Genomic DNA, 24,735 nt, shown 5'->3' on the forward strand with positions numbered 1-24,735 from the left:
TGACTTAAACTTCCCCTCAACAAGACACTAGGCACAAAGAGTTTTACAGGTAAATTTTATAAGCTTTTAAAGAATAAAAAATTCTTAGCTATGAAACATTCTTCTAGAAAATAAAGAAAAAGAAAAAAAAATCCTACTAGAAATCTAAGAAAGAAAGGAACTTTCTTAACCTAGTAATGTTTATTTAACAGAAACCTACAGCAATCATGCTAGAGAATGGTGAAACTCAGAAACATCCTTGTTAAAATGAGAAGCAAGACAATGATGCCACAGATTGCCAATTCAGTTCAATTACATTCAGTGTTTAACTGATGCTCCTACTTAGGTAATAAGACAAGAAAAATAAATATAAGATAAATATCTCCTTTCTTTCATTCCTTATTATTATTATTAGCAGAATTCAGTTCCCTTATGACTGCAGTATAGTCTCCATTTTCTCGCTGGCTGGCAGCCAGGAATGACTCTTAGGTCCAAAAAGCCTCTATGAGGCCCCCTTTATCTCAGCCACAGAGAATTTCCCTTACACAAACCCTTTTCAATCTTCTGATCTCTTTTTCTCTTTTGCTGACAGCCTGAGAAAACTCTCTGCTTTTAAAAAGCCCATGTGATTCAGTCAGCTCTCCTGGGATAACTGCATTATCTTAATGTCAACATATTAATAACCTCAATCATCTCTGCAAAATCTCTTTTTCTATGTAACATAATCATGACAGTAACATCACAGGGTGGAGATCAAGAGGGTCATTTTAGAATTCTGCCAACCACACTACTCATACCGCTGTCAACCATGTTAGACTGATATTTAGTGAACGCACAATGCTCATTTTATTGCTTCACTAAATATTTTAGTTGTAATGATAATGAATTCATGAATGAGCTGACAGCATAGTCACTTACAAAAGTCCTATAACTTAATTGTAGTGTTGCTTATATATCATTACATCACATGTGGCTGAATTTTAGAGGCATTATCAATAATCATCTCACTACCTTTGTTAAACTTCTCTAGGTTGTAACAGTTAGTGAAAATGAACTTTTTAACTCAACTCCAAAGAAAATTATTTCTGTGAAATGGACCTAAGGATTTACTTCAATTGCAAAAAAGAAGCATATCTAGGTTAAAAAATATAATTATTAACATTTGCCTTAATCCTTACACTAAGTTCAGAATGGAAGGATAAAAAGGAGTAAATAACTTACGAGTGGTTTAATACACCATGAAGTAGAATTCACCTACTATAGACTTGTGTCTTCAGACTGAACAAGGACATCAAATTCTCCTTAAAGATAGACTTCCATTCTGGGATGCACTGGGAAAATTCATTGTGTATTCCACCGCAAACTAGACATAAAATGGTAAGAAATATTATTGCTTTTTGTGAACTTCTTGAAAGCAAGAAATGTTTCTCTGAATCCTTTTTTCCTTCAGCCTTCAATGTCTAGAACACAGTCAACTGGTCAGAGACTCTAATGATAATCTCACCATTGTCACAAACCATTGGCTCTGGCCCAGCTTATAGGCATATTTTCTTCGAACCATGCAGTGACTTTTAAATGTTAGAATCTGGTGTCAATACTTGTAACATTAGGAGATTTTATATTTTTTTAAACAAATCTAGATGTCTGGCTTATTCTGAAACACAGAACCCACATTCCCATGAACCACCTGTCTTCTGAAGGTGCTCCAGTTCAGCTAGGCAAGCACTCTCCACTTTAGTACAGTACACTGCCGGGTTGTTTGACTTATTTATATTACCTACCTGGATTCTGTGGGAATTTGAGTTTTCTACCATTTTACATCTCAAAATGTTGTTTTCATGATGTATTTCAGATATGCTAGTCTCCGTGGATGCTCTAAGGAAGAAAAAAAAAAGCAATATACTTAAGGTTATTAAATAAAGAAACGACTAAATTTACACATTTTCAAAACACTATTGGCTGCAGGCCACTTTAATGAGTCACTCTTACTAATATACAACAAAACTGGCAACTTATGGCACATGTTACATATTTACATTAGTCATTTAGTTGTCCTTACCCACTGAAAAATCTGACACCTTGTCATAGCGAGGCTCTTCCAGCTTAAGGCAAAATTTACATGTTGACATTTTGAGCAAAGAGAGAGGAGAAGAAAGATATTTCAATCCCAGGGCAATAAAAATAAGGAAAATGGAAAGGATAACAAAGAAATGAAAAACTAACCCAAGGTGGCACTTGAACTGGTAAGTCAAGGCTTTCCAAGAAAACTTAGCTCAGTACTAACAGGAGATACTCCTGCAGTGGCCATATGGAGCCTCATGCTTCATAACAGCCATTGCTGGTCCCTTCCTGTCTCCTGTCTCTCACTGGTCAAAATTCCATTTTTTTTTTAATGTTGGTTACCTGTCTTCTCCAAGTAGCCGTTAGAAACGCTTTATATCAAGTAAGATGCTTCACGGGAGTCTGATAGTGGTGAGAGGTTCCAGAACCTTCAGGGTCTGGTTGAGTTGGATCTATAAGCCAAAACTGTTGCTATTTTCTCTACGACAGGCACAATTTACCCAGGAGATCTGCACTTGTTGGAGATCTGCACTTACCCAGGTTCAGGCTGATACAGCCGAAAATGTTAGAAAATGAGACATTGGCACTGGCACCCAGGAATCTTCACTAGGCAAATGGTCCAGAAGACAAATAGGACCAAGCAAATTGGGAGGATAGATACTTCAAGGTTGACAGACTCTCTATCAGGCAATACTTCACTATGAAAAGCTAAGACAGCAGGAAAAAAGCAACAACTTTGGAGGAGCTGTGAATCAGTTTTCCCTGCCACAAGGATCTTCTACAATGAGATGTTTGAACCCATTTCTCTAGGGGTTTTTTTTTCCCCATAATACTAACTTCTTTTACATATTACAAGTTCCTCTAGTTGTATGTAAAGTGACATGAGTTTTCCAGTTTTTTATCTTTGTTCCCACTAAGGCTCTGGTATTGCCGCTTTTCAAGATTGGCTGTCTTCCATTGCTACATAAAAACAAAAACATTGCAAATTTATTCACAATAACTATTTTTTAAATTTATTTTATGTCAAAAATATTGTGCAGAAAAGTTAATGCTAAGAACGGTTTTCTTCATTGATAGACAATAATTATTTAAAAAGTGATGACTCTAACATCCTATTTACAGTCTCTAGGATCTAAGTTTGAAGAATACTCACATATACCATATTTTCTACTAATTGCATAGAGATTTAACAATTGTTTTTTAAAAGAGGATTTTTTAGCAAGATAACTGGTAGTGCATAGAGTATAAAAATTCAATTCCTTCCTTTTCTGACAGACATTTACTTTTTTCTTGCTTCATTTTTGTTTCTCCTCTATGAGCTCTCTACTCATTTCTATTGTTCTGTTAGTGTGTCCTTTCACCAGCACTAAACTGCCTTGATTACTGCCCCTTTATAATATGACCTCACGTCAGGTAGTATCAGTATTCCAACTTTGTTCCCCTCCTCCATTATTTTGTTGCCTCTCCACATAAACTTGAGAATCAGTTTTTTTAACACCGCAACATAACTTGCTGGAATTCTGATTGAGAGTGTGGGAATCTATAGATCAAGCTGGGAAGAACTGAAATTCTGACAGTACTGAGTTTTCCTATCATGAACATGGAACATCTCTTCATTTATCTAATTCTGTGATTTCTTCCATCACAGCTTTACAATTTTCCTCATATAGATCTTGTACAAATTTTGTGTCTATTTTGTGAAATACCTAAATATTTCAGTTTGGGGAATATTAATGTAAATAATATTGTGTTTTTAATTTCCAGTTCTGCTTGTTCATTGCTGATATGAATATTGACTTTTAAATCACTCCTTAAATGTATAAAATTATTCAGTTATTTTTAAATAGTTAATTTAATAACACCTGGCAAATAAGATATGTATGTTAGTTTCTATTGTTCATTTCAATTTGTTTTAATTTTTCATTCTTTTCCTCCTTTTCTTAATATCAAAGATAATAGCTGCCCCTGGGATAACAGTCAATTGTCCTGTGTCCATAGCCAGTGCCTAGGTCAGACAGGAACCCTAAATCTTGTTGAGTGCACACCATGTGTTAGTTTCTGAGCTGGTGGCTTATTAAAATTCATAACAGTATGAGATGAGTGCTTTATGCCCTTGGCATATTTGTATTTACCCTGCTCCACACAAAGCATCTTTCTTCAAATTGAAGACTAATATTTTTCTTTGATACCTGATGTACAGCTTTATACAAGTAACTCAATTTTCCTCCCCCAAAACACCAAACCAGGGCTATTGGATTCTTCTCCCAGTAGAGGCATTATAGCCTGGATTCTCAAAAACAACCAAAAGCAAAAACTCTCAAGAGCTTTAAAATATGCAGATCTCTTCCTTTAGGCCACTCTTCTCTTTAGGCATCCTGGAATTTCCTCTTCTGGGATTCAAGTTCAGCTAAGTATTTATTTAAATTATTCTATTTGTCTACATACATAGATGGTCAGCATATTCTGATCTTTCCTTATCAGTTTGACTAGTCTACTGGTTCAAAATTATATCCTTCTGTTCTTATTTTCTCTCCAAAGTAATTTCAGTTTGGGGATAAAATTTTTGTTGAAATGAAGAGAAACTCTGGAAATTTGTTTTCATTTCTTTACTACTTTTCAGCACAGCTGAAGCAGGATAAAGATGTGTATTTATATTCTCCCAGCCCCGTTTTTAATAGTGAACCAAATAAACCTACATACTATCCTGTGAGTCATGCTCCATCTCTAGTCCCATCTAATACCACGTCTTCTCTTTTTTATACTTCCAAAACCCTTAATGTCTATGAAATGTCTTTACCACAAAGGTTTTTAGTACTCATCATTAGCAATAATAATTATATGTGAGACTGATAGTATTGGGGGTAGGAGTGGGAAAGAAGCAAATCTATGCTTATTTCTAGGGACAACTGGAAGTCTGGTACTGACCCTTAGTCAAAAACATAATAACACTAACTAGTGATTTATAATATTCCTTTTAAAGCTTTAAACTCTTCAGGGGGCACCGGCATCTCTCCATTCTTTCAGGATATATAAGCGAATGTCTTGTAATTGATGTAAATAGTTACCAAGCCTGGTTTTAGCTGTATGATAAGTGGGCAAAAAGTCCTTGGTGTGCTTGGGTTCCCCTGAAACTGAGGACCTCACACAGATCTTGGTGTTTCATAATCTGAACCTGATGCACATCTTTTGAGGCTGAGAAGGATCTTGAAGGGCTGTACCTGGAAGTTCTCCAGCCTTTCTGTGATTGCCTGTTCTTTCTTTCTCCTGCTGTGCTGTACACTTTACTTTTCTTACAGCCATTAGAGAGCTCACCCCATGGAGTCATGTGAGTCCTTCCAGTTAACCAACCAGAGTGAACTGATGGAGGTCTCAGTACAATATGTAAAACATCACTCTATTTGGTGTAGGTGTTTTTAAGGGGATGTAATGCCACCACACTTCACAGATAGCGAAATGAAACTAGAGAAGTTATATGGTTTGTTCAGGATACCATGGCAAATTTTAAACTATTGTATTAGTTTAAAAAAAGTATAAGGGGATGGTCACTGAGTTAAGAATAATAAGAATTATGTTTTCACTTCAGCTCTGTTATCAGCAAGTTATGACACCAGAAAAAAAATTGCTTAATCATTACAATCCTCATATGGTAAACTGAAGTAATAACACAGCTTGTATCTGTCTCAGTGTGACTGAGCAAAAATAGAATCATTTTCACAATAGACAGGCAACTATCTTTCTTTCAAGATGACAGATGGTGGAAACTGCTCAGAATCAGATGATGAAAACTGATCAGAATATTACAGAATGAAGCACATAATTCCTAATGAGAAGCATAGAAGGGTGTGTGTTTGTGTGTGTGTGTGTGTGTGTGTGAGAGAGAGAGAGAGAGAGAGAGAGAGAGGGAGAAAGAGAGAGAAAAGAGAGAAGGGAATTTTGGAGTAGAAATTTTGAGTATTAAAGAGAGATGAGAAAATTTTATGGAAAAAGGGGTATTTCAACACCAAATCAAGATAATATTTTTTGATACTTTTGATTATTAAAAAAGAGGGAAAGGAAATGGTAGGCTAAGGAACTAGAATAAGTAAGTCAGGAAGAAAATTGAGAAGCTACAAATAAACAGAAAAGTTTTATTTTGAGGAAATTGAAATTTTAAAGATTACCTGAAAGAGCAAGTAAGATTGCATCAGAACAAGAAATCTAACCTGAAGAGGAAAAAAAGTGATAACAGAAACTATCACAGAAATGAGTACCATTAAGCTGTTTGAAAATAACTTAGGGATGTGGTAATTTTGAGCAAATTGACACTTTATTTCAATAACATTAGAGATAGAGGTAAATTGAACAATACAAATGACATTCGAAATAAATAAACATATGTATGTGTTCACACACACACACACACATATATATATATATACACAGAGAGAGAAAGAGAGGAAGAGAGAGAGAGAAAGAGAGGATAGAAGGCAATAAAGGCCATTTTCATCATTTCCATGAATCAACCCCAAAGAAAATAATATATTTCTCTTACAGATTTCTTACTGTAAAAAACAATATGTAAGAAGAAGAGCATTGTACTGATAATTAGTGAAAAAGTAAACTCTTTGCTACAAATAGAGAACTCGAGAAGAAAATTTTATAATTATAAATCATTTAAAAAAAACTTTCTGATCAAATGAACTATGATTCTTCTTTTAAAATTATTCAAGTAGTACCTAATATTAAGTAAGTACAAAAAGTTGAAACTAGTTTTATTACTATATTAGTAGTAAAACTGAGAGTAGCAGGAGGTTACTAAGTGTTTAAAGTCAGATACAACGTCAGAACTAAAAATATGAGCAAAGGCCTAGAAATGGAATCACCACTGTGTTGTAATTAATTGCCTACAATTTGGGGGAACCAATAAATATATGTACAGAATCATTTTATAATGTAGTGAATTAAATTAAATATAAAATTAGTTTATAGTGGACTAGTGGAAATGGTGAACTGTCATATATTTACGATATTTTTGTTATTGTTAATTTGTTACAAAGAACATTTGTAAAGTCACATTTGCCTATTCTGTTTCCTTAGGATGAAATACAAGTACAAATTACTTCATTAAAGTTATATGGACATTTTAAATTTTTTAATATAAACTGGCATAAACATTGATAAACAACAGTTTAATACATGATTTTGCCTTGCATGATTTAGAAATCTAAATTGAACACACTTTATATTTCTTTCAGCAAAGAATTAAGCTCATTTAATAGGTTGTTGACAGGTCCTAAGATACTCAGAATTTTTTTTAGCTTGTTATGCTTTTATGTGGTAAGTCCAAATTTGGAAATTCCTGCTAGATTTTACAGCACCCTGTTAACATCTTTCTAATTTAGTCATTTTGCCTTACAGCACTATACAATCAGCTATTACATCCCTTGGGTAAATGTAAAGTTTAAAGAGATATTAAACCCAAATAATTTCACCGCCTATCAGGGAAATGACAGGGAAATACTGTCACACATCATGTCGTTTTATGACACTTGTGATTAAGATTATATGTGTGTGTGTGTGAACACAGTAAAAATACAGTTGTAAGTGGTACCAACTTTTAAACTTGGCTGTGCTTCAGATGTTGATGAAAGAACTTTCTGAACATTAGGAGGTACTTTACTCAGATAATTTTATAATTGTAGATAAGACCAGGATGTCCTGCAGTAAATTATTTCAACCAAAATGGGGCTAATTTATAAATCCTACAGTGCTGGTTTGAAATCTGGATGTTATATACAGGGAAGGGTAAGAGGGGATTAAAAGGATGCCTAGATCATCCTAAGAAAAAAATTAAAATGCAAAGACATTTTTTGGTACATATATATATCTATTCTGCACCACTTTTCACTTCAAAGCATCGTTTTCTTTATGTTCAAGTACCTTATGTGCTCATGTTGCTTCCCAGTTTCTCAGTTCTATCCCATGTGACCCAAAATTACCTACCTCAACTTTCCTCCAAATTTGGAAACTACTTTTTCCAGAACAGCTAGTCTCAATTACATAGTAGATGTAAGTTAGCTTATTAAACTAATTTAATGTTTTTCAAACTTGACATGATAATAATTACCTGGGTTGTATGTTCAATATTAGAAACTTTAGAAACTCTCAGGTTCTATTCCAGACCAACCGATTGATCTGTTTGAACTAACTCATGCCAGTGTTTTGTAGTTGTTTTGTTTTCTGTTTGTTTTGGAGGCGTCTGATTTAGTCAGCTGAAAAGAATTACAAGCTCAGTAGCAATGAACAATGAAAGAGAAAACAGATCAGTTACTTCAACATGTGTTCCTTCTTCTTTACAACTAAAGCAAGAAAGTCTTCTTGCTTTAAGGAAAAAATTAGAAAAATAGGGCAATATATTTTTCATGTCCATAAAAACATACATAGCTACAAGTCTACTGTAATTAGAGAACTTGGATGTTGGCTTGCACATATACTCATTGAAAGGAGGACAGGCCATCGTACTGCCAGAGCAGGACTCCACCTGCCTTCATCTGACGCTTTTGAAATTTCATTTACAGGTAACACCAAGTTAGTTCCAGCGCTAAAGCTAATTCCTTTTCCTTATTTACTGCTCATGTTTGCTTTAACCAGACAATAACTCTGGAAGGTTAATGATTTTCTCTGCTTGCTTGTTTCAGTCCATAAGTTGTACACTATCTGTGGCAGACACCTTATGCTCAGGCCTTAACTTCAGGAGCTGAACTATAAATGGAATCTGAACTCTCTGAAGCAATGTCTTCTAGCTTCTCTGGTATAGCATTTACAGACAGTCCCCAAATTACGATGCTGTGAAAGTAACACACTTCAGTGGAAACTGCACTTCACATTGTGATTTTTGATCTTTTCCTGGACTAGTGATGTGCAGGATGATACCCTCTTGTGATGCTGGCCAGCTGCCACAGCAACCACTCAGCTACACAATCATCAGGATAAACAAGCCATACACATACAACCGTTCAGCTTTTCATGTTCAGTATAGTATTCAGTAAAGTACATGAAATAAGCAACACTTATTATAAAACAGGCTTTGCCTGCATTAGATGGTTCTGCCCAACTATAGCTTAATGTAAGTGTTCTGAGCATGTTTAAAGTAGGCTGGGCTCAGCTATGATATTCAGTAGGCTAGGTGTATTAAACTCATTCTTGACTTACTATTATTTTCAACTTACAATAGGTTTATTGGGATGTAATCCTATTGTAGGTTGAGGAAGATCTATATATAAATATATGTAAATACCATGTTATAAATACTGGTAATGTGCATTTATTTATCCCACACTGATATATTGTTATATATAATTGTATATAATATAATATACATTATAATCTATGCAATATGAATATAGCAAGGTATAAAATGCACCTACTAATTGTGAAGAACATTTAGATTACTTCATATTTTTAAAATGTATTATAAACAACACTATGATGAACATCTTTATAGATAATTATCTCTTTGCATTGGTAACTTTTGCTTTTGCATAGTTTTCTATGTAGAAGCAATAAGAAAAATATGCTACCAAATGTTTTACAAAAAACCTGATACTGCATCTGCCTTTTATATTTAGAAAAGTGTGTAATTTATATCAAATAGGTTGGCTCTTTGTGGGAGAAGTTTCCCTGAACGATTCTATATTAATAAAAGGCAAAGTTCTTGAAGGAGAAAGCAGAAAATAAAGGAGGGTTGAAACATTCTGCACTTAAAAATTAGAGGAATAAAAAGCTTGTTCGAAATTTTACCCAATAGTTTACTTTGGGAACAGAAGGAGAGAGGAAGGGAGGGAGGAAGAGAAGGAGGAAGGAAGCAGGGAAGGAAGGAAGGAAGGAGGAAGGAAGGGAGGTAGGAAGGAAGATGCTGAAGAGAAAGTAAGGGAATGGACTGAGGAAAAAATGGGAAGGAGAATTTCATCTTGGAAGAGAAAAAGGGAAGAAGGGAAAGAGCTGAACAACATAGTATGGAAAATAAGATCAGGTAGAATCCCTGAATGGAAGAGGGACTATCTATGTAGGAGAATAGAATATTGTATATTTGTACAGTACATGCATATCTTCCTGATTCTTATTAACTGTGGGACAAATTCTATGGGTTTTTGATAAAAATATATAGCTGGAATTTCCCAAGGTTTTAAAGCTTTTTATAATGTAATAACTTTTTGGTTGCATAGTAATCCTTTGTAGACTTTCCACAGTGCATTTAACCAATATGATATTGTTTGCCCATAGAAATATAATTCTAGCTATTATACATTATATTTTGGTGAGAATATCCATAAATAGATGTTGTCACAAAATTTGATCATTTCTAAAATTGGAAATACTATAACATATATTGCAATTTTTTTCCTTAATTGAAATCAGCCAGTAAGATAGAGATATTTTAAAGACTCTAGTATATACTTCCAAATTTTCCTCTGGACTGGTAATGCTGCATTTTACACTCCAATGTGCATGAGTTTGCTTTCTAACTTGTTCATACTTCACTAGGTACAAGAAGCCTTTTTCTTAAAATTATTTAATTTGAGGTGATAAAACATATCTCAGTGTAAAGTTTGGATACATTCCTTTGAATACTTTTTGCATATATATCATCTGAACCTCAGTATTTCTTCTTTTATTAATTACCTGCACACATAAAACATTTTTCTCATGTTGGTGGTTGTGTAAAAGCTTTTTCAATATTACGATCATTAATAATTTTTGTGTAACACACAGTTATATTCTTGTACATATTGTGAATTACATACAAATAGATATTTTAGTATTCAGTGTCCTTATATTACTAAGTGTAGTTGGACTAATATTTTCTTTGTGTGCTATGTCAAGTTTTGGAATATTTATGCTATGTTCTTGTGTCTTTATTTCATATGTTCTGGTCTATATTTGTAGGACAAATTTGGATTAGTTTTCTCTTGCTGCCCTAAAAAATTACCACAAACCTGCTGGCTGAAGTGACAAAAATTATCTTACGGTTTTCTAATATAGAATTCCAACATGGATCACAATAAGATCGAAGTTCAGCACAGCTGCCTTCTCTTCTGCAGTCTCAAGGGGAGTATCAGTTTCCTTCACGTTTCCAGCTTCTAGAGGCCATCGCCATTCTGTTGCTTGTGTCCCCCATCCTTCACCTTCAAAGAACTTCTGTCACCATGTCTCTTTCTCTGACTACAGATGAGGATGATTCTCCATTTTAAGGACTCATTTGATTAGATTGGGCCCAGCTGGATAATTCAGACTAGATTTCTTATCTCAAGGTTTACAAACTGAATCATATCTGCAGAATTGCTTTTGCCATATACGGTAAGAATCTCTTAGGATTAGGATGTGGACATTTTAAAAATTATTTACTGGATTTTTAAGTGTCCCCTTATCTAGCAGACTTGAGTGTCCACTTAAAATATCCTGATACCTTGAAACTCATTACTAGTGCTCAGCTGATTCTCCCATTCACACCCTCTGGAATCTTCCCAAAGATTTAGTAACCCCCTTGTGTAGTTTTTGCAGTTACCAGGTACAGACTTCCTCACATAGTTTGACTATAGCTTCTTTGTTTCAGGGACATTTTGAAGGGCAACTTTCAATTATTTCCTAGATGCAGATATGTAAAGAGGAAGAATCATTTCAGTGTTTTCCCCCTCCTCTACACTGAAATTATTTTATATGGTAATCATCCTCCTTCACTCAAGAACAACTAAAATACCTCCCTCTTTCCTCTTTATACTAGTCCCCTTGAGTTGTCATAAAAAAAAATACTACTTGCTGGGTGGTTTAAACAACAGAAATGCATTTCTCACAATTCTTGAAGCTGGAAAATCTAACATCAAGGTGCTGACAAGATGCCAAGGCCTCTTCTCTCAGCCTGGGGGCAGCTGACATCTTGCTGTATGCTCACATGACCTCTTACTTGTCCACAAGTGGAGAGAAATAAATCTCTGGTGTCTATTTATCTTCTTATAAAAAAAATCAGTTCTATCAGATTAGCATCCTACCCTTATAACCTCATTTAACCTTATTTACCTCTTTAAAGACTATTTCTAAATATAGACACATTGGGGGTTAGTATTTCAACATCTGAATTGGGGAGTGGGAGACACAATTCAGTTTATAGTACTCTTCCTTCTTTAAAAGCAGTCTAGAGACATTAAGTTCTCATAATATACAGCTTACACAGGGTTGAGATCACCCCCTTACAATAACTTTGACATTCTGGAAGAAAATAGCACTTACTTAAAAAATTCCAAACTACATTTATACAATTCTGGGAAAAAAACAAATACTCTAAAAAAAAAATATCTGTATCTATATCTATCTATCTATCTATCTATCTATCTATCTATCTATCTATCTATCTATATCCTTACACCTAACTTAAACAAGTGGGTTGGGAATATGAAATATAGATTATTATTATGGAAAATGAAGACAATAGATTAACCTTGAAAATTTATATCAAGACTGAAATGTCTCTACATCTTCAGAGATACCATCCTACGATTGATGAAGTGTAGGTTATTCTGGAACATGAAATGAGATAAAAGTGTAGAGATAATATTTAAAATGATAGACAATTAATTTTAAAAGCTACTATTCAAAATATAGAAAATTAAAATTTTTGATATAAATGAGCCACCATAATGGGCTTACATCACCATTAGCCTTAATTTTAGAGAACAGAAAGACAATAGGTAATGGAAACAACTTAAATTTTACACTAAAAGGATAGTTCCATAAGGCCAGGACTCCCTTTAGTTCACTCCTATATCCTTAAAATACACATAGATCATAGAACTAATAGTCTTCTTTAAATGATTAAAAAGATTTAAAAAAAACACATTAGAATGCATGTGAAAATAAGAATGCACCTCTAAAATTAAAACAAGAGGCACTTTTGTGAAGAAACAGAGTTTTTAAATATAAAAGTATGGAGATAGAAATTTAAAACTCATTGCAAGGGTTAGACACAGGTGAAGAGAGAATTCATTAACTGGAAGACAAATCTGAAGAAATTATTTAGCATAAAGAAAAAAAATTAAAAATTAAAATATGCCCAAGACCAGACAGTTTCACAGGTAAATTCTTCCAAGCATTTACATAATTATCACCTATCCTTCTCAAACTATTCCAAAAAATTGCAGAGGAAGGGACACTCATTTTAGCTGGCCAGCATTCCCCCTGCTAACAAAAATAGACAAAGACACCACAAAAAAGAAAATTACAGGCCAATATCTCTGCTGAAATTTGATGTAGAAATCCTGAACAAAATATTAGCAAACTCAAGTCAATAATACATTAAAAGGATCATACACCATGATCAAGTGGGATTTATCCCTGGAGTGCAAGGTTAGATCAATATCCACAATTCAATCATTTTAATATACTATATTAACAAATTAAAGAATAAAAATCATATGATTATCTCAATTAATGAAAAAAAAAAAACACTTGACAAAATTCTACATTAATTCATGACAAAACGCTCAACAAACTGGGTATAGAAGAAATATACCTCAACGTAATAAAGGCTATTTATGAACAACATACAACATTAAAAAACATTTCATCACCAATGCTGAAAAGATGAAAGCATTTTCTCTAAGATCAGGAAAATATAGGGATGTCAAGTCTCACCACTTTTATTCAACATAGTATTGGAAGTTCTAGCCACAGAAATCATATAAGGAAAAGAAATGAATCCAAATTGGAAAAAAAAATTTACAGTCACATGCAAAAGAATTAAACTAGATTACTTTCTCAACCATACAAGAAATGAATCCAAAATTATTTAAAGACTTGAAGGTAAAGCCTGAAACCATAAAACTCCTAGAAGAAAACATAGGCAGCATGCTCCTTGACATAGGTCTCAGCATTTTTTTTTTTTTTTTTGGCATGTCTCCTAAGACAAGGGAAATAAAAATAATAATAAAAAAAATGGGACTAAACTAAAAGTTTTTGCACTGTGAGGAAAACTTTCAATAAATTCAAAAGGCAATTTATTGAGTGGGTGAAGATATTTGCAAATGATATATCTGATAAGGGGTTAATATCCAAAATATACAAAGAACTCATTCAACTCAATGTCAAAATGAACAAACAACCAAATTTTAAAAAGTGCAGAGGACGTGAGGAGACATTTTTTCAAAGATATACAAATGGCCAACAGACACATGAAAAGATGCTCAGCATTATTAATTATTAGGGAAACGCAATTCAAAACCAAAATGAGACACCACCTCGACCTGTCAGAATGGCTATCATCAAAAAGACAACAAATAAGTGTTGGTAAGGATGTGGAGTAAAGGGAATCCCCTTGCACTATTGGTGGGAATGAAAATTGGGTCATTCACTATGAAAAACAGTACAGAGTTTCCTCAAAAGATAAAAAATAGAAAAATAAAAATGATTCAGCAATTTCACTTCTGGGTATTTACCCAAGGAAAACAAAGTCACTAATTTGAAAATAGATAGAAAATCCAATGTTTGTTGAAGTATTATTTACAACAGCCAAGATACGGAAACAACCTAAGTGTGCACTGTCCATTGAAAGATGAATGGATAAAGAAGATGTGAGAGATACACACACACACACACATACACACACATACACACATATATATATACATACACATACACACACACACAATGGGAAATTATTCAGCCATTAAAATAATGAAATCTTGCCATTTGCAACAACATGGATGGATGGATTGTGCCAAGTGAAATAAGTCAGCCAGAGAAAGACAAATACTATATAATCTCACTTATATGTGGAATCCAAGAAACAAAACAAATAAGCAAACAAGCAAAACAAAAAGAAAACAGATTCATAGGTACACAGAACAAACATGTGGTTGCCAGAAGGGTGAAGGGTGGTCAGTAATGGGGATTAAGAGCTACAAAATACCAGTTATACAACAAATAAGTCACAGGGATGTAATATAGAATAAGGTCAGTAATATTGTAATAACTTTGTATAGAATCAAACGGTTACCAGATTTACCATGGTGATTATTTTATGATATATGCAATTCTCAAATCATTTTGTAGTACACCTGAAACTAACATAATATTGTACATCACCTATATCTCAATAAAAAAATTTTAAATCCTGGAGTCATTAGACTGTTAAGTGTACTATTCTATTGGCAAATTAATTCTAAATACAATACATACCAAGAATTTATTTACTTAGTGAATATGGTGACTTTGTGATATTGCTTCATTTGCTTCCATACTGGCCCTAGGTAAAGCTATGTTTTCCTTCCTCATGAGGGGGATGTAACTTCTTATTGGTTGGCTGATAAACTCTTATTCCACAGATTTGCTTTCCAAATTGGAAACCATGCTTACTTTGTATTTAATAGTCAAACCAGAGTGAATCTGAAAGCACAGAATATGGTATAAGAGAGACTAGAGACTAACTAGAGAGAATCCCTGAAAGAAATCTTCAATCTAGATGGATTTCAAAATAAGATAAAATAAAATTTAGGTTGCCAATCCAATATCTAGCAATAATCAGGCCAAGACTGCAAATGTAAATTGGTAACTACATTACAGTAATTTACGGTGTTTCCCATTACCCACCAAAAAGCCAAGAATATAGTTTCTAAGACATTACCTAGCTTATAATGTCTTTTCATAGTTTTTACATGTGAAAATAACTTAATTAGAGATAGAAATCCTATACAATAGTAGAACTATTTGTATTATTGCCTAATAAATTCGGTTACACAGGAAAAGGCTCATAGCATCATGATTTTGGTATTTTTTTGTTACTTTTATTTTTACTTTCATTAAGTTTGTATAATTTTTCTGTCTTTAAATAACAAGAGTTAAAGAATATATCCAGTTAGAGTATGTCTATATTCATTTTATCATAGAATAATATCAGATTTTTTTATCTTCAGATTAAGGTCTTTACAAATTGTTTTTTATTATTTTGTTTTCAAAAATAATTTTATTATGTATAATTCATATGTATCAAACTATGTAATTCTTATATGAAATATAATTCTTATACGAAATATAAAGAATAATACTGAACTAAATATTCATATAATAAACACTTGTTTGGGAATTATAACATTAAAAGTACATTGAAAGAACATTGTTTATAAAAAAAATTGCATTCCCCTCCTACATCTCCCTGAGATAATCACTATTCTAAATTTAGCGCTCACCATTCCATTTTTTAAAAATATTTTTTAACCTCCTATGCATGTATCCATAAATAAATATGGTTTATTTTTACATAGCTTTAAACTTTATATTAATAGAATAATTATAAATAATTATAAATGCAATATGCAGATTTACTAAATATTATCTTTGTAAGAGTCTTCTTAAAGAGGCATTTTGCACTACCAGCATGGTATCCTGTTACTATATGCTTATATTTCAATTTACTTTTGCATTCAAATGTGTTTTTGTGACTTCAGTGACCAAAAATTGACTTTTGTGTTTTGTTATTAAAGGAATATTTTTATGAACATTCTCTATGTATCTCTCCATGTAATATGCAACGTTTCACTAGGATATGTCTAGAATGTTCAGTATTTTTTTCACGTTTCTTAACTACTCATGTTTCCTCTTGTGTGGCATGCCTGTCCATATCTTTCTTCTTTTCATTTTGTTGCTTTCTTTTTATAATTGATTCTTAAATACAGCATAATGCTCTTTGCCTGTCTATTCTAACTGATACAGCTATATCAGCTTTCTTTCTTGTATTGATGTGATATATTTAATATTTATGTATGCTATATATATAAATATATTTACAAAACTCTTATTTTAATAGTTTGCATTGTTTTCAGTAGTCTAAAACAATCATATCTACAAATAATGATGTGATATTTATACTTTTTTAATCTTATTGTACTGATTTCAAAATGCAATAAAATTTACAGTAGAAATAGATGAAAACAAGTATTCTTATTTTTTCCTAATTTTAATGGAAATGAGTTTAACGTTTCAATATTAGGATGCTATTTGACACAGGATTTTGGTAGATAACACTTTTCAGATTACAGAATTTCTATTCTATCCCTTGTTTTCTATTTTATTTCTGTTTTGTTTATGATAAATTGATATTTACTTTGTCCACACGTTTTTACCTGCATCTTTAAAAATTATAGGTCCTTTTTTTCTTTCAAATGGTTAAGATGGATAATTAAATAGATAACTGTTCTAATGTTAGATCAAGCTGGGATTTCTGGGATAAATCCTCCATGGCTCATATATTTTACATACTGATGGATTTCATTTATTAAGTTTGTTTATAATTTTTACATCTGTGATTATGATTGATACAGGCCTATAATTTTTCTTTCTTATACGTTTTTGTTTGATTTTAGTTTCAATGTTATTCAAGCCACACACTTTTTTATACGTTTTTTTGTTTTTGTTTGGGTTTTTTTTTTTTTTTTTGTATAATACTCTCTGTTTTATTGTCTTTGGAATAGTTTATGTGTTAACTATGTTTGGTATTGCTTAATTAATATTTGCTCCAATCACGCCATAAAATTGTCTAGATTTGGTCATTCCTTATGTGATCATCTTAATTACTGTTTCAATACCTTTAATAGTTATAGGATCATCCATATTTTCCATTTCTTCTTGTTTTAGTAGGCTGAATTTTGCTGGAAATATGACAAATTAGCTGCATTTTCAAATTTTTAATTTATTGGTGTAAATATTATTTACTTTTTCTTATAATTACCTTAATGCTACTGTATTTATCCCTGCTTTCTTAGTCTTCTTATTTGAAATTTTGCTTATTTGGACTTTCTCTCTTTGTTTTAATGAGACTTGCTGGAGATTTGACAATTTTATTATTCTATTCAAATAATATATTTTTTGATTTTTTTTTTACCATGCTACATGTTTTATTTCTTATATTGATTCTATTTTATTATTCTCTGAACCTTATTTCTTTCATTCACCATTTATTGTGATTTTTCTCTTGTTCCTTTCCTATCATCTGAATTTAACTGTTTAACTCATTCATGTTTACTTTTCTTCTTTTGTGATTAAAAGTATCTTAAGGTTGCACGTTTTCCACTACATCACTACACCCCCTTCAGTGGCTGTACAGTTAGCTACATCCAGTAAGTATTGTTATGTGGATTTTTAATTCATTCTAAATATTGTCTAATTTCTTTTTAGACATTAAGCATTTTAGATGTCCCTTTTAGATTATTTTTTATTATCCTTGAAATATAGCTTTTATGTTGTTTAACTTGGTTTGAAAATTATTAGATTTTTTTCTCAGACAGGAAGAAGTCATGCACAATCCTAGCAGAGGTTAAATATTCTGGCAGTTCAGAATCAGGTACAATGAGTTTGAGACAGCAGAATCATACACATGTGGAAATGCAAAGTAGCCAGATGACATTCAGATAGAACTCCAGGCCAGAGATAAAAATTTGGGAATTGATGGCATATAGATTGACTTGAAAGTCACAGGAATCAGCATGATTCTCCTGGAAGAAGGTAAATAATTAGAACAAAAGAGGGCCCAGGACCACAGGCTACAGAACCCCATCATTTAGAAGTGAGGAATTTTCAAGTAATAAATTAGAGGAAGTTTAGTTGAAAAAGCGAAGCAGCTTAGCTGTAAAAGAGAGTAGAGAAATAATTTGGCAGCTGGAGGGAGACATTTGGTCAAAATTGATGTTTTGCTTTGTTTTTTAAGGAGGAGAATACCAGAGATTAAAAAAAAATCTTGAAGGAAGAGAGTGATTGAAGACATAGAAGAGGTGAGGGGAAAACTAGAAAAGTAAAAATGCAAAGCAGCCTGAAATAAAAAGACTGACAAAATCAGATGTTGTCAAGGAGATAAAACAACCAAAATTTTATTTATTGTTGGTGGGAATATAAAATGCACAATGATTTTGGGGAAAAAATAGTCTGTCCATTTCTTCTAATAACCATATACTTTGTAAGCCAGCAATTCCATCCATAGATATTGATCCAAAAGAAATAAAAACAGATGTTCATAAAAATATGTCCACAGCCATATTTATTCCTAATACCCTTAAATAAGAAATAACCTAACAGTCCATTAATAGCAGAATAGATAAACAGCAATGTATTCAGAAAATGTAATATTACTCAGCCATAAAAAGAAAGAAACCACTGATATATGTGACAACATGGATGAATCTCAAAAAATGTGCAGTTAAAGAAGCAAGACACAGAGTAGTTCAAACTGTATGAACCCATTTTACATAAAGCTCCCAAACAGGCAAAACTTATTTTTGTTGGCAAAAAACAGAAGAGCAGTTTCCTCCCTTGGGAGCAGAAGTAAGCTATTGATTGGGAAAGAGATGAGGGAATTTTCTGGGGTCATTCTAATGTCCTATATCTTGATGGGGGTTTGAGTTATACAAATGTATGCATTTATTGAAGCTCAACAAGTATATATTCCATTGTATGTAGAATTTACTTCTAGGGAAAAAACCAGAAATAAATGTTAAGGTCCAGTTAATGACAGGCATGCTGAAGTGTTTAAGGGACATGTAATGTATGCAAATACTTGGAAATACACTAAAAGTTACCAAATTACAGGTGGATGGATGGTGGATGGTTAGCTACGTGATAAAATGAATATAGAAAAATATCAATTGGAGGGTCCAGGTAGTGAGTACATAGATGTTCACTTCCTATATGTTTGAAATTCTTTTTAGCAAAATGTTGGGAAAATAGGCAGTAGGGAGGTTTCTGGAGCTGTGCGGCTGGATTTCCTTTCGATACGAGGGATGCCAATGCAAGGATTTGGAGGAGGAAAAGCAGAAGGAGAAGTCCTGCTTCTGGAATAAACCAGCTCGGACAGGAAAAGAAGAAATGAGCATAGTTAAGTCACTTTGGTATAACAGAGTTCCTCAGAAATCTTAATTTGTAGAATTGTGGGAAATGGTGGACCTTTTTTTTTTTTGTGGCTCAACTGCTTACCAGTTAGTAAGACTGTTAAGGGCAGAGCCAACATTCTTTTTTTTCCCTTATACACTTGGCACAATGACCACTCACTGTCACTTCCATTAATCAGGTGTTCCCCTCCTTCCTGTAGCATATTCTTGAATCATGCAAAGGGCCAAAAATCATGGTCTTTTCACCGCATAAAGCATCTCCTTTTTCCACATCTGTATGTTCATTTAAAATCTATTCTTCACTATTTTACTCAGGAGTCTTTTATTTTGCTCTCTCAATGCTTTGGAGTCAAAGGCATCCTCATTTCCTTTTTGCAACTCCCTTTGACAGCTGAGGTAAGCTGGCAGAAGACGAAAGGTGTATAAAGTGTGGCAGAAGGGCTCGGTTCACATAAAGCAGCCATCCTCTCCTCTGATACCCTCTTGATTGCTCTGAGCTGTGCTGGCTTAAACAAGTCCACTCTCTCCATAGTCTTTCATACAGGATTCGAATTTTCCTCAGAAGGGCATGCCCTCATTCATTTGTTTGCATGTTTATATTTTCCATGGCAAGTAAGAAAAAAGGAAAGGGGGAAGGTGAGGGTCACCTTTAATGAAGCAATGCTGGAGTGGACTGATCTGAAAGGTGCCATCACCCACAGCAGGAGAAATGTGAGCATGCTTTGTGGAAAAGGAATGTGCCACGGAGAAGCAGCTCTGCCAAGACATTCCCTAAAATCAGCACGCTGTGCACCTGGACCTGGTCAGCCCAGATCCTGATATCAACAACAAGCAATTCTTTCTGTTTTCCATTTTTCACACCAGAAAGATTCAGTAAAATTCTACATCCCAGGTTGGAGAGGGGAGATGGGCAAGAATGAAAGCAAAATGAGTTAAAAAGTGGCATGTATATTCAACATTTAAATTTCTTGCCAGTTCCGCCATGTTAGGTGTCATGAGTAACGCAGGCAATACTTATCTAAATTTTTCATGTACTCTCAAAATGATTCAAGATTAAAACGAGGAGGTGCACATATTAGTGTAAAAGGAGCAAAATCTCAAGCCTTCTTCCAGGTGAAGGATTAGTCACTTAGGTGCTTCGTATTTCACAAGCAAAACAGCAACTGCTTTGTGCTTGCTTTAGCAACAAGCTTGTCAAAAGTGGTTCTCTAGACATTTCTGCTCTGTTGGATATGTAGCATACACTTTAAAAAACCAACCCATATCCTTAATCCTGATCAAAATATAAGGAACTTTGTAATAGCAAGTACGTTTGATCTAAGAGGCTGATCATACATGAGTAGACATATAAACTCTGGCTTAAGTAGCCTGACACAAACAGACATTTTTAAATGTGTTTAGTTTTTTTAGTATACCTCTTATTGGAGAGTTTTGGTTTTGGTTTTGGTGTTGTTACTGCAGTGTGCAAAGTAGGTGAGTGTGTGCTTTAATTATCCAAACATAAAAAGAAACTTGAGGAAATGTCTTTATTTCAAGATCTGACTTTGTCTTCCGCACTCCAGTTGTTACTGGTGTTAGACACAGTGACATATAGACAGAGAAGGGACATGACATAGATAAAGCAAACAAAAATTGAACAAAACACGGGAAGACGATGTTTATAATGCTGCTGACAAAGGCAGTCACTTCACTTTAAATAATGTGGCAGGCTGCAAAACTATAGTAATTACTAGAATTTCATTTTCATTAACTAATAAACCAAGGAAAACAATTTAAGTATCTGAATGTCATTTTTCAAATGAAAATAAACTGTAAACATTTGAATAACATCACAGCAGGGATAATATACCTAAGGAAATCTATTGAAATATGCTAGTGGATTCATCCTCTTCTATCACATTAAAACTGCAATTGACTGTAAACCTCCTACCACTCTCCACTGAGACTTTAATTGTAAAGATTCCTGTTACATATCATATTAGAATTTAGTTAAAATTGTAGAACACATTATTTCCAATCAGACAGCCAACCATCACTCACAAAGATTTTTTAAAAGGTGATTAATAATTCATCTCAGATAAGGAAAAGATCTATATTTATACCATCTTCTCAGCCACCATAAACTACCTGACAATTGTTCAGTAATGATGCCCAGTAAATTCTTTAAAATGGTAATTTGTCATCCTGTCACTTCATTTGTGACCTAAAATTCCTCACTTGAGGCGTCATCAAATAAATTAATCACTTCCCGGGATCCATTTCTCTGTTCTGCACGTTATTATGCCCGGGCTCTCCTGTGTTTCTCTTCATTTACATACACTTAATGGCTGAGCCGTGGTTCACGATGGCACATAACGCGCACATCTCATTACAGGTGAAATATTCTAACTGCCACTATCACTGGGAAAGAAAATAACTCTCCCAATTTAATTTTCCTGATGTAACAAAACCATGATTCTTCACTATGAAATGTTGATGCCATCCATCAGTCACAATCAATAAAATCATCATAGAAGTACGCCTTCTTCAGCATCTTCCCTTCATCCTGGTATTATTTGAGGAAGGTAATTAAACTCATAATATGTAATGAATGTAAATGAACTAAAAATCCTCATGTTAGCTCTCTAACCATGCTTATTTTACAGCTTTGATTTAAAGTATTTCCCCACAACTTACAAGTACATAAGACCTGAACAGAGAGACAGCCACTGCAAAGACAATATTCATCAACAAATACAACTCATTTTTTTAAGGAAGCATTTTTAATATAAAGGTACCAAGTGCTACTATTTACAGATTTTTGCTTAAATGATATATTCTCTTTGCTTTTACATATTTTCAGGCTTTCTTCAAATGTGGCTTGTAGTTTCAATGTATATGCTATCATGTGATTAAGTGATTTTTTTAAAGTAACCTGGTCTACTTGGTTCCTCTCATTTAAGGGCTACAGGTACTGCCTGTTCTCAGATAAGAAACTGTCTCCTTGAACTTAGCAATCTTGCCCATCTCTGTCTGAAGCCTACGAAAATATAGATCAAAAAAGCAGGCCATTTCACGAACAGTGGTTTGGGAATTAGCACTTCAGAACTATTTCCACCTACTGTAAATATTCATCTCCAATTGCTATCATATTATTTTTGTAAAGGTCAATGGGGAGTGTTTTAAAGTAAACTAGTGCCACATAAACATCGCCCATGTCTCTAAGTATGTTACAACTTAATTTAACATTCATTAACTGGTTCTCCCCACATACTTAGGAACATTAGTTTCAGGGGAATGATGCCTTACAGAAGTCCATTCGGAATGAGGATTCCCTTCATTATGAATTCATCATCAAAGAATGGCGACTTTCTTTATCTTGGAAATGGTCCCTGTTTGCCTGTTTAAAATAATGCTTGAGAGCGTGTCTAAAATAAGAAGTGAAATATTAACTCTCCATCTCTGAAACAAAGGAGAAAGTAGGTGAATATCACTGCTCCACAGATGAATGACCTAGCTACAATATTGACAAACCATCTACACGGTACTACCTTCCTTCCTCATTAATTATCATATGCTTATTTTTAATGGGCCCTTATTTAAGAAAAAAAAAAGACTGTGTGTGCAGTTTTGCATATGTTTTTAATAACACTGCAGTAATCTGCTAACCTAAAATAAATCTTCTAGCACATAAACCCCCATGGAATTATCTGGAAAACAGTGGCTAACCACTTTCTGGAGCTCTTTGGGGACAGTCTGAGGTGGATCTGAATTTTGAGAGTGTCATCAAGCAGACTAAAGCACGAGCTAGGAGTCTTGATGGATGGTCCAGCATGAGTCTGGACCAGAGCCTCAGATGATGCTCTGCTATGGGATACAGCTGATTGAACCTTCAAATAGACAGTGAAGTGACTTGGAATGGCTCATTGTGATGATGGTGACAGGGAATAGAAAATGAACTTCTATCTTTATTAAACAAAAGACACAACTGAAATATCGTGGAAAAGAAGACTGGGATGCAGTAGTAAGGATTAGAAGAGTTATGCTGAAAGGCTATTAGAAAATCTCATGAAATCTCTGGCCAAGAGCACTAAATAAATAAATATAAATATAAATGTGTGTCTGTGTATATATATATATATAGATATATATATATATACACATATATATATTTATAAATGGACATATTAGGCTAAATAGATTAAACTATTTTGGACAATAGAAAAAGATATAGAGAAAAAAACATTTTTTATGATGCATGAATGAGCTCTGTGTATTTTAGCAAATGTGATGCACTGAATATTCAATGAACTGAAAGTATCCTTTAAGGACAGATGCTAGTAGCCAGTAAAGAAAACAGATACGAAGGTGAGGAAGATTTGCGTGATAAAGAGGAAAGAGGTCAGATCCTTGCAAATACAAGTGCATACATTAATTATGCTAAATGTACCACAGAAACTCCTGATTGCCCAAGCTGTGGGAGAGTGCACTTAACCAGACAAAACCTTTCATGGGGGCGGGGGCATTTCCTTATTACTTAAACAACCATATATTTTGCAAAAGAAGAACTCACAACCTCAGCCATATTTACAGTTTTACTAATAAAAACTGCCCACACTGAAGTTTCTGGATATTCTACTCATAGACATCTGGCCATTAACAGGTGTACCCTAATAATAGTACCAGGAAATATTGTTACTACAATTATTTGCGTCAAATACTGTTTTCCAAGGCCACAGAACATTTGAAAACTTAGTTAAACCCCAAGTTGCAGTTGCTGAAATAAATGCCACATGGGAATTTCCAATAAAATTGA

At 33.6% G+C, this 24,735-nt stretch overlaps 1 long non-coding RNA gene across 1 annotated transcript in view; it reads right to left on the reverse strand.

The window, feature by feature from the left end:
• The window catches only part of LOC123613200 (uncharacterized), a 124,264-nt gene that overhangs the window by 82,975 nt on the left and 16,554 nt on the right, over nucleotides 1-24,735 (reverse strand). The window contains exons 3-4 of the long non-coding RNA XR_006720541.2: nucleotides 1,761-1,854; nucleotides 1,201-1,342 (exon numbers count right to left, since the gene is read on the reverse strand). This is a non-coding gene — a long non-coding RNA (uncharacterized LOC123613200). The remainder of the gene's footprint in view (nucleotides 1-1,200; nucleotides 1,343-1,760; nucleotides 1,855-24,735) is intronic.

The sequence above is a fragment of the Camelus bactrianus genome, chromosome 5 (genome assembly GCF_048773025.1).
Source record: "Camelus bactrianus isolate YW-2024 breed Bactrian camel chromosome 5, ASM4877302v1, whole genome shotgun sequence".
NCBI lineage: Eukaryota > Metazoa > Chordata > Mammalia > Artiodactyla > Camelidae > Camelus > Camelus bactrianus.